Here is a 10,523-nt window from a genome sequence, read left to right as displayed (position 1 = left end):
CAGCCCTCCAAGGTCCTAAACTGGCCCTCCAGCGTTTCCTGGCTGGCGTTGTCACTTCCTCTGACCCACCAACCAGCACTCCTTGGGTGGTTTCCCAGTTTTTGGGCACTTTCTCCTCTCCCACATTCTAGTCGGTTTCAGTGCCTTTCTTAAGCCATTCATTACTGGCAGCAAAAGCTTTTCAGGGACAGCATGCTAGTTGGGTTTGCTTTTTGCTCCGTCCCTTTGACTTTCAGCTCCACCCCACACTGGAATGCAGCCTCCAGCCAGAACTTCTCCAAAAAGGAATAGAGCCCTTAGGTCGAAAGAGGCCTTCCAGACCAGCTTAAATGTTTAACTGTTCCTTAATGTTTAACTGTCCTGACCTTTTGCTGGATTGTGCAGTACACTTTCAAAGTGTAAAGTGTGCCTTGATTCACAGAAGCAGCTGAAAAAATGACAGTGCTCAAGTGCATGTGAAAAATCACTTCTATTTCCTCCAAACAAAGGTGATGAATGTTATTTACATAAGTCAGTGCAGGCGCCCATAAAATACACACTGCATTTTCTGATGCAAAGCAAAGCCACCAGGAACTTCAGAACTTCCGAATCTTTCCTTAGTTTCTGCTTCATCCATCAAAGTAGCTTCATAAAGTTTGTTGTGTGGCAACTGGCCTAAACACACTTGTAGAAGTTCCCTGGTGGCACAAAGATATGTGGTCAGTCACCTTGTCCCACTTAAAGGCATTTTCATGTGACTCTATTAAATAACTCTGCCTAATCATGTAACTCTCAAGGAGAAAGGGACACCTCCGGAAAACTCTGCACACTGATCTAGTCAAGGTGTTTTCTAAGACTGAAATGAGATACTGTCCTGGCAAATACACATCCTGTATTGCTAAGGTAGCTGAATTGTGGGGGCAAACATGACACAAAAGAATGAGTGTGAGAGATAGAAGTGTCCTCTTCTACACTGCATGGGGGTAGGAATTGTGGCTGGTGCCTCCCCCTTCCACTGACCCACATACAGCCCCACACACTATTGTTCCCTTGAACTGGACTTCCCTTCAGTGTTGGAACCTGGCTGGAGATGCTGTGGTTCTCCCAGAGTAGAGGCATTCTGGATGCACTTGGACAGCCATCTGAGAGGGATGGTTCAACTGGGAGTCCTGCACTGAGCAGAGGTTGGACCCAGTGGCCCTCTGGCCCTTTCCAGCTCTACCATTCTATGGAAACTGATTAACTATGCATCAGAGGTGGGCGGTTATTACTGGCAGGTGCTTTGCCTCAGGGCTGCAGCAAGGAAGGAAAGCATGACACTGCCCTATCTCACATCTTGTGAAAGAACCATTGATTTTCCCCCAGTACCAACACCACAGCCATCTACTAAATTTAGGAAAGAATCAGCTTCTGAATGTGACACATTGAACTTCACATGCAGTGTGATACAGAGGAGATGGAATGCTAAAGAACGCACACAGATCACATTCCAGACCAGCTTTACACAACCTGGAACCCTCCAGGTATGCTGGGCTGTAGCTCCTATCATCCCCTGACAGCAATGTAGAGGATATAGCCGAAGACTTCCAGAAGGTGCCAGCTTGGAGACCTCCTCAAACCATCTGGGGACTGAAGCACCTCTTCCAGTCTGAACAGTGAGAAATGCAAAAGGAAAACTCTGCTCTTTCTTCACCCTGATGCAGCTGAACTGAGGGTATGAGTTAGGGTGGCTGCTGTTGAATCACCCCCAGTGAAGGAATGTATCACCAAAAAAAGGACAAAAGGGGTGGCCAATTTGCATAATAATTATATATGCTTATATAGATGCAATTTAGAAATAATTATTTTTATTTAAATAGACATGCAGGGAATGCCACCACAGAGTGGCCAGGTGACCTGTGCGCCTGGCTCATTCTATTGCTCAGCTGCCTTTGATGGGCACTTCAAGACTCAGCTCTTCTTTCAATTGATTGTTTATCTTCGTGCTGTCCCTGGAAAGCCCTTCAGACACAGGATGCCTTCAAGGTTATCCTCTGTATGAAACACCACCCTAGTATGAAGCAAAGGAAACAAGACAATCTATGTCTTTACAATACTTACTGTTCCACATCTGTACAGATTCTGGACTGGTAAGCAATCAGCAGAAAACAACATGAATAAAAAACTATATTTAAATGGAATATGAATAAAATTGAGGCTGGTCCATCAAGGAGGTCATTTTGGAACAAAGATGCTTTCAAGAGATACTGAAAGCAACACTAAGCTGGTGCCTGCTGGAAAAGCAAATTATTCCCCAGAAATGGAACTTTTCAGCCCTTATAGTTATTTTGGCTGGTAAACACAGGAGACCAGTAATTAGGCAAGGAGGAAGACCAACATCTACCTCCTTTCTCAGAAGCAGCTGCAAGTGTTTCTAATTTGGATCAATGCCCTCCTCAGGCACACTTTCTTGGTAAAAGCATTCCATAAATGGGGTGCTACAACTGAGAAGGTTCTCTCCCCTAACTTCCTTTTTGAGGGGTACCTGGAGGACGACCTCTGAAGTTCAGCTAAGTATGTATGGAAGATGTTCCTTTCCAAACACTGGCCCACAACTGTCTAGGCTTTAAAGGTCAATTGCAACACTTTGAATTGAGCTCAGTGCCTGGAAGCCAGTGTAGCCAATGAAACATAGGCATCACTTGATCATATTGGCACAATCTAGGAGCACCATTTTAGATTAACTGAAACTGTTAAATTGGTTCTAAAGGTGGCTTGTGTACCATTGCAGCGATTCTGCTGGGAAATTACCAGATTCTGGATAACTGTTGCCAGGCTATCTCTGTCCTGAAAGGGTTTGCACCAGCCTTCTTAGCCACCAGGTTAACTGAGACTCAACAAGCAGCCCCTAATTGCATACCTGATACTTCAGGAGGAGTGAAACCCCCATTGTAATGCATTAGATGCCACTACACTGGGCAGATGAAGCATTCACTAATGGCACCTCCATCTTGTCTGGACTGAGTTTCATTTTCTTAGGCTTCATCTGGTCTATTATTCTGCTTAGGCACCAATTCAAGACATCCATTGTCTCAGTTTCCTTAGATGAAAAGGAGAGATAAAGCTGGATACCATCTGCATATTGAAAACACCTCCACACATCCCGGAATAATTGCTCTCAGCAGTTCCATATATGTTTAATAGCATGGAGGATAGAATCAACCCCTGCAGAGCCCCATGATGCAATTGCCAGAGAGCAGAGCAGTAATCAGAGTGGGTCCTTCATTTATTTATGTTATACTTTTATGTAAATGTATTTTATTTGTGTAAGCTGTCGTGACGGTCTTGCAAAGGATGGCATACAAATATCTTAAATAAATAAATAAATAATCTGGCAGCACTAGTTTCTGGAAATAGCCAACCAAGTAGGAATAGAACTGATGTAAAATAATGCCCCCCCCCGCCCCCGCCCCCAATCAGGCAGTGGATGCAGAAGGATACCATGAACAAACATATCAAAGACTCCTGCTCCTTAGAAAATCAATAGCATTACAGTGTTTCTAGCTCTGGTGCAGCTAAGGCAGTTTTTTCCCAAAAAAACCCATAGTGGCCAGAGTGGCAACAGGGACTTGATGTTCTGAACATATAACACCAATACTGACCTAGTTACACAGGCAGCCTGTATATTTCTGAACCTGTTTCACAGTGCTGGTTTTGACTTATAAAGCCTTCCATGGCCCAGGACCACAAGAACCTGGTGGAGTGCCTCTCCTGGTATGATTGTACTTTCATATATCATCAAAGACCATCTTCCAGGAGATTCTTCCAAGGGAGGCTTGGAAGGTGGCAGCCAGGGAGAGGGACTTCTCAGTGGTAGCCCCACAGTTACGGAATAATCCCTCCAATGAGACCTGTCTGGTGCTAACTTTGTCATCTGTTCAGCACCAGGTTAAGACATTCTTTTTTCAAACATTTGGTAGCATATGCTGATGAGATTTTAATCAGGTCTTGGAATTATTATTTTTATTTGGTTGGTGATGGTTCAAAATTGTTCTTATATATATTTGTGTTTCTCTGTAGGTTATATTTTTTGCTATATGTTTGCATGCACCTGGTTCTTATATTGTATTTTTAAGCTTTTAACCTTTGTAAACTTCCCATAGAAATTTGGCTACAGGGCAGCACAGAAATGTAATCTGAACAAAAAGTATGAATTAGAACAAGGTGGATCAGAGAAGGAATGATAAAGTTTCATATTTTTGATGTGAATTATGTGCATTTAACTAGAGAAACTTTTTTAAATATATTTTTATTGTAAATAGCAGACCCTGGGAATGAAGGAGGTTGTATATTTGAATCACTTAGTACATCAGTCTTTCCCTCTTCCCATGAAGATGGTTTCCATCTTCATGATGTGAAACATACATGTTCATTTTGATGCCCATATCAGAGCAGCTTATCATATATCAACATGACATATAAGAAAGAAGCTGCCTCCAAAGGGGCAGGGAGTGAACTCATCGGAGCAACTCAGCCATTTGTGGAGTGCATTCTTCATGCGCAATGCTCATCATTTTGGCTGCTTGCTTTTAGGCTGCTTTGAATATTTATCCAAGAAACAGAGGCAACAGTAATCACCGTGATGATTAATAATTAAAAATGATAAGAGAAAGATAGCCTAACTCTCCTTTTTTCTTAATGGCATGGGAAACTAATTGCAATTCATTAGGGGAACCCTTGAAATTTGCACGAGAACAATAATATTAAATGGGATAATGCAATCAACAGGAAAGGAACGAGCAGAGAGGCAACCCCTAGCCTCCAGCTGTAGCTTTCATGAAATGAACAACCAAACAGGAGCACCTGAGCTGTTGCCAGCTGTGATTTATTGCCTGTGCAGCAGGGGCTGGACATATACAGCCCTACATAATAATGCCCCTTTGATCTGATCTTGTGGCTGGGAAGGTTGAAACACCCACCCCAACTCCCAGGTCTCAGCCTCCTTGTTATACACTTGCTTGGCATGATTACATACTCACTCATTTGCAGAAAGGCAGATGCGTTATTTCATTGCAGCTAAAACCATTGCAGAAAGATCTTGTGGCACCTTGAAGACCAACGTGATTTATTATGGCACAAGTGTTTGTGAACCAAGGCACACTTGCTTCCCCGTATGCAGCTTCTTCCTCCACATCATCCAACTGACTCAAGGGCACTTGTCTTCCAGGTGCTTCTTAAGAAAGTACACTATGCTCCTTTTCCCTTAAAGAAAGAAAATAAAAAATAGAACTCCACCCATAACAATACTACGAAAAAGAAGTTTACTAATACAGATACTTTCCCTTTTCAGGAAGGAAGGAAGGAAGGAAGGAAGGAAGGAAGGAAGGAAGGCAGGCAGGCCAAAATACTTCTGTCATGTTACAGCAAAGGCCAGCAACTGTGGCTATACCTCTTTCACAGGTTATCTGCTTCTTTCTCACACAAATGTTAACCTTTGCCACCCTAATGGGCCTAGAAGGGCTAGAATATCTCAAAGCTCCCTCTCTAACACCTCCCCACCACTGAACTGAATAAGCTTGGGCTCCAAGATTGCTTCACTGCACTGGTAGGAATGCATGGAGCAGGACCTGTGATGTGGATCTTAAAGTTTGTTTAGCTATATACAAGAGAAGGCAATCTTTCAAGTAATCTGATGAATCTGGCACCTAGTTTGTCATTTTCTATTCTGAAAAATGCTTAGTAATTCCACAGTGAAAAGAAAACATTGCATCATTTAACATACTTTACAACTGCATCACATAGCTTTTGATACCTGTTTTGAATCATTACCCAGGTTGTGTTTGGGTCGGGTGACTGACACTGCAATTAATCTACTCATTAAAATTCCCAAGCCCTATCTCTCTCTCTTTCTACCCATGCCATTTCAGCCTGTGCATTCTTAAACCTGCAGATCAGATTCAAGCTTTTCCCCTTTGATGATTTACAGGTAGAAGAAACCTGAAAAAGAGCAGGATGCCTTTAACATCAATCATCCATTTAGCATCCATGATATACATGATATAAAAACTTTTATACATTTCTTGCGTTGGATTCAGAGTAAATAAGGGCCAGATTAAATGTCTTCTAAGCATATCTAGTGCAGATGTGTGGAACACTCTTACTTACTCCTGAGTACATAAGATAAAAAACAGCTGTGTTCCATCAGACCAAAGGTCCATGTAGCCCAACATTCTGTTGCCACGGTTGCCAATCATCTGGAACAACCCAGGGCTCCAAGGAGAAAGTTTGTTTCCTTATCCACTTTCTCCACACCTTGCATAATTTGTACACCTGTGTCATGTCTTCCCCTGCCTCGTTTTTTCTCTAAGTTAAGCTAATCTTTCCCCATAGAGTTTCTTCAGTCCGTCGATCATTTCAGTTGCTCTTTTCTGTCCTATTTCCAATTCTACAAAACCCTTCTTAGGCTTAATAACAACAACTACATTAAGTATTCCTAGTGTGACTGCAACACAGATTTCTATAAGGACAGTATGACCCTTCCTAATTATGCCTACCATGGAATTTCTTTTTCACATCAGCCACAGACTGGATTGACTTTTTTTAAACTGTCTGCCACAACCCAAGATCTCTTTCATGGTCAAACACTGCTAGTTCGGTCCCCATCACTTGGGATTTCTTGCACCAGCATGTATCACTTCTCCCTTGCCTCCATGCAACCTCATTTAATTTTTTGATCCTCACTTGCTGTGTCTGGAGAGATTCTTCAGAAGTTCCTTATAGCCCCCCCCCGCCCTTTAAGTCACCCGAACAGCAAATCTTAAGGTTCCTAGACAGCATCTGGGGGGGGGGGCATACAATTTTTTTTGGCCCTGACAATAGAAAACAGCTCCAATGTTGGAGCTGGGACTCCACGCTTGGAGCACCCTTTCCCTTTAATGGCCAGTAGGAAAAAGAATGTGCTGGCAGCTTCCCTAAGATCCCAAAGCAACCTTGTAGAAGGGGCATGGGAGGGGGGTCATTCCAGGGACTGGGTACTGGAAAGACTGGTACCAGCAAGATGCAAGGCATCCTGGCAACAGCACCTCAGCCTCCCTCCCTGAAGGGCCGAAGTTAGTTGGCCTATTGGCCATCCAGCTACTTTCCAGGGCAAGAGAAACACAGAGATACCCTTTGCTTCCACACTTCTTCTGGCCTGCAAAGGACAGCCATAACTCTCCAAGTGCAGAGGGTTATGGCTAATCCCACAAGATTCTACTCTAAATAATTAGGTGTTTGCCAGCTCACTGCTTACTCCAAATTCCAGATCATTTTTGCACTAGTTGAAAAGCATTGGTCTTAATAAAGACCCCTGTGGGACTCCACTCTTTACATCACTTCACTGGGATAATATATTGTCTGCTTCTTTTAAACAGTTACTGATCCATAAGATTACCTTTTTTCTTATTCTCTGACTGTTAAATTTGCTCAGGGATCTTTGCTGTTAAAACACTTTTGGAAGTAAAGGAAAAATGCTCGCTATCAAAGAATTCTCAAAGGGAGAAGGATTTCCTTTTTCTTGAGCCATGTTGATTTTTTTCAACAGGGCTTGTCCTTCTACATGTTTATTAATTTTATATGTAATAGCACTTTCCACCAACTGAAAGTGGCTTTAGGATAATAGTTAAAAGCTGGAAAATTGCAGAACTTAAAATGGTTGAAGTCTTGGTTCATAGAGCAGTGGCAAATAGCCCAGGTGACAGAAAAATTGATGTATCTACTTAAATTAACTTAAAATATCTGATTTTTATCCAATACAGAATGGTTTTATTTCATATATAAATCAGGGACATATCCAGCAACATACATCTAAGACCTCTTTCATATTATGGAAAAGAGATTAAATATAACTTGCAATTATGAAGAATCATAAAGAAAATCTTTAAACAGCCAAAAGTTTCCATCCATATTTTTACCTATAAAGTAGTGGGCAGAAGGACAGATTAAACATAGAACCCTGGATTTAAGCTTGTGGAAATGTTCTTTTTTCTTGTTTGTTTGTATGATTTGTTTTAGTATTTGAAAAATCAATAAAATCAATTTTGAAAAAACCTTTGCATCACTTTTGCATCAGAAATGTAAAGGTCCTGGGGCCCTGCAGATCTTTGCAATGAGGCTCCCTGCCAGGCAAGTGTATGAAGGGCTGCAGCCTGAACCACCTAGAGCAAAACTCGCCAGCATCACCTTTACGGTCTTTCTGCCACAGGGTGAAGTCCTTTTAAATAAACCGCATTTTTTGAAAATTTGGACTCCCCCTGTCAAAGCTGTATTTTGTAAGCTGAGTTTTTAATGCTATATTTTAGCATGTTAAGTATTGTTTTTATTATTTTCTTGTATTTTAATATTGCATTTATTTCCTGTTTTATTAGCTGTCCAAGCAACATAAGCTTATGAGTGGCCATATAAATCCCATAATGATAGTTTTTAAAATACAGGATCTTGAATTTTTATTGGGAGTAACTTTAAGGGTCCATAACTATTCTTAAGTTATTCCAGTCAATACATAGAGGAAGTACAGAGAGAATTGCAATCTCTCCGTGGGCATAGAAATTCTGAACAAATTTCAGAACAAAATGAGGTAAAGCAGTAGGGTAGGTAAGTAGGTAGGCGGGCAGAGGTGTGTATATGTGGGTGTGTGGGTTGCTGAGTGTGTGGTTTCATTTGGAAGGTAACTTTCCCCCTTCAGCACCAGAGGATGAAAGATGCACATGTCCTTTTTCCCATGATGATGATTCTGATCACCGGAAATGCAAAGCCTCTACAAAACTTGAAGCCTAATCCAAAACAATAGAAGTACAGAACTCTTTTTCATCTATGTAAGCATATAGTCAGATCTGGCTCTGACTTGAAACGAAGCTGGTAAGAGATAAAGCCAGATACAGGTTTGTGCAAAACAGGAGTGAGTGAATAATCTTGGGATCCAGGAGTGTTTTTTCTTCTTCAAAGAAAGAAAAAAGGCAGACAGATTATTTTAATATGAAGGAAAACTATATAATTTGTATAAGTTCCACATGCATTTATATTAATACTATTCCAGTAAATTAAATGTTAAGCCTCCTATCTGTTGAACTGTAAGACTTCTATACCAATAATTAATAAAGGAAGCCCAATCCTGAAACAAAATTATTATATCTGTCTTCTTTCTCCCACTCTAATGTAACTGGTCAGTTTTGACATAATAGCATAATCCTATCATTTGTTCTTGCATTCCGTTAGCATTAGGATGGCCAATATTATCTAATTTTTCGCATAGCATACGCTTGCAGCAGTAACCATGTATGAAATTAATTCACAATACTTAGCGGGTATATCCCTTGGATAAGTTAACAAGAAGATTAATGGATCTCAACATACTCCTAAGCCTGTGATCCTCTCAATAATTGTACTACTTTTATTCCACAATGTTGCAGTTTCTAAGAAAAGTCGTTGAGAATTATCGTGCAGTTGCTTTAGAAACAGAAGCTCCTAGTAAACTGTGCTCTCTGGATTTCAAGATATTCCAGCACCTGGGTTTCCTAGACTGGGAAGCATGTGCTTCGCGCAGAGGATCTATTGCCATCCAGCTGGTAACGTTACTATGCTGCCAAGCTATTGTTGTAGTTTATACGGCATCGTTTGTCTTTGCAAGCAAGGGTAAGTAATTCGTGGCCGTCAAGCTGTTCTGCCTGTAACTCCCATCAGCCCTGGTCAGTGAATCCAACACACTGGACTATGGGAGCTGTAGGCCAAAAAGTCTGGGGGGCTACAAGTTGCCAGCCCTTGTTTTAGATCATCTCTACCACATCTTAATTCAGGAAGACTTGTTAAAAGCCCATAAAGTGCAATCTTGTACACATTTAAACAAAACAAAACAAAAAAGACATTTGGCTCTCAGTATTAGTATGCCCCAGACTATGAATGCACGTCTGGGCCCATTAACTCTGGAAAGTGTGATCCAAGAACTGGAAAATGAAGGGTCTTGCATTGCAGAAACTGGACCCTATATGCATATGTTGAACACATGGAGGGCACAGAAGAACACATGCTACCTACAATCCCACTCCTTTCTATACGTGTTCATCATACCTACATTTATGCTTAAGGGAAGGGTAGAGAATCTGTAACCTTCCAGATGTTGTTGGACTGGAAAATAAAACTGAACCACAGTTGGAGTACATTTGTGGTCACCGCACCTTAACAAAGGTACTGCAGAGTGCAAACAGTGTGGAATAGGGCAACTAAAATGTTCAAGGGGCTGGAACAACTCCCCTCTGAGGAAAGGCTACAACATCTGGGGCTGTTTAGCTCAGAGAAAAAGTGAGTGAAGGGAAACATGATGGAAGCACACAAGCTTATGGATGGGATGGAGAAAGTGGGAAAGGAGACATTTCTCATAAAACTAGAACCTGGGGTTATATCATGAAGCTGTTTCGTGGAAGATTCTTCACACCACACATAGTTAAATTATGGAATTCTCTTCCACAGGGTATATAGATAGTGAGCAATTGTGATGGCTTTCAACCAGGAGTAGGCAAATTCATGGAGGAGAA

At 41.5% G+C, this 10,523-nt stretch overlaps 1 long non-coding RNA gene across 1 annotated transcript in view; it reads right to left on the bottom strand.

Moving 5' to 3' along the window:
- Window positions 1-450: 450 nt before the first annotated feature.
- LOC123028467 overlaps window positions 451-10,523 on the bottom strand; it is a 49,745-nt gene continuing 39,672 nt past the window's right edge. Inside the window, exons 2-4 of the long non-coding RNA XR_006415689.1 lie at window positions 4,998-5,220; window positions 2,879-3,058; window positions 451-2,029 (exon numbers count right to left, since the gene is read on the bottom strand). This is a non-coding gene — a long non-coding RNA (uncharacterized LOC123028467). The remainder of the gene's footprint in view (window positions 2,030-2,878; window positions 3,059-4,997; window positions 5,221-10,523) is intronic.

This window comes from Varanus komodoensis, unplaced genomic scaffold (assembly GCF_004798865.1).
Source record: "Varanus komodoensis strain SLA01 unplaced genomic scaffold, ASM479886v1 scaffold37, whole genome shotgun sequence".
NCBI lineage: Eukaryota > Metazoa > Chordata > Lepidosauria > Squamata > Varanidae > Varanus > Varanus komodoensis.
The sequence above is the reverse complement of the archived record's forward strand: the minus strand, read 5'-3'. Positions and strand labels throughout refer to the sequence as shown.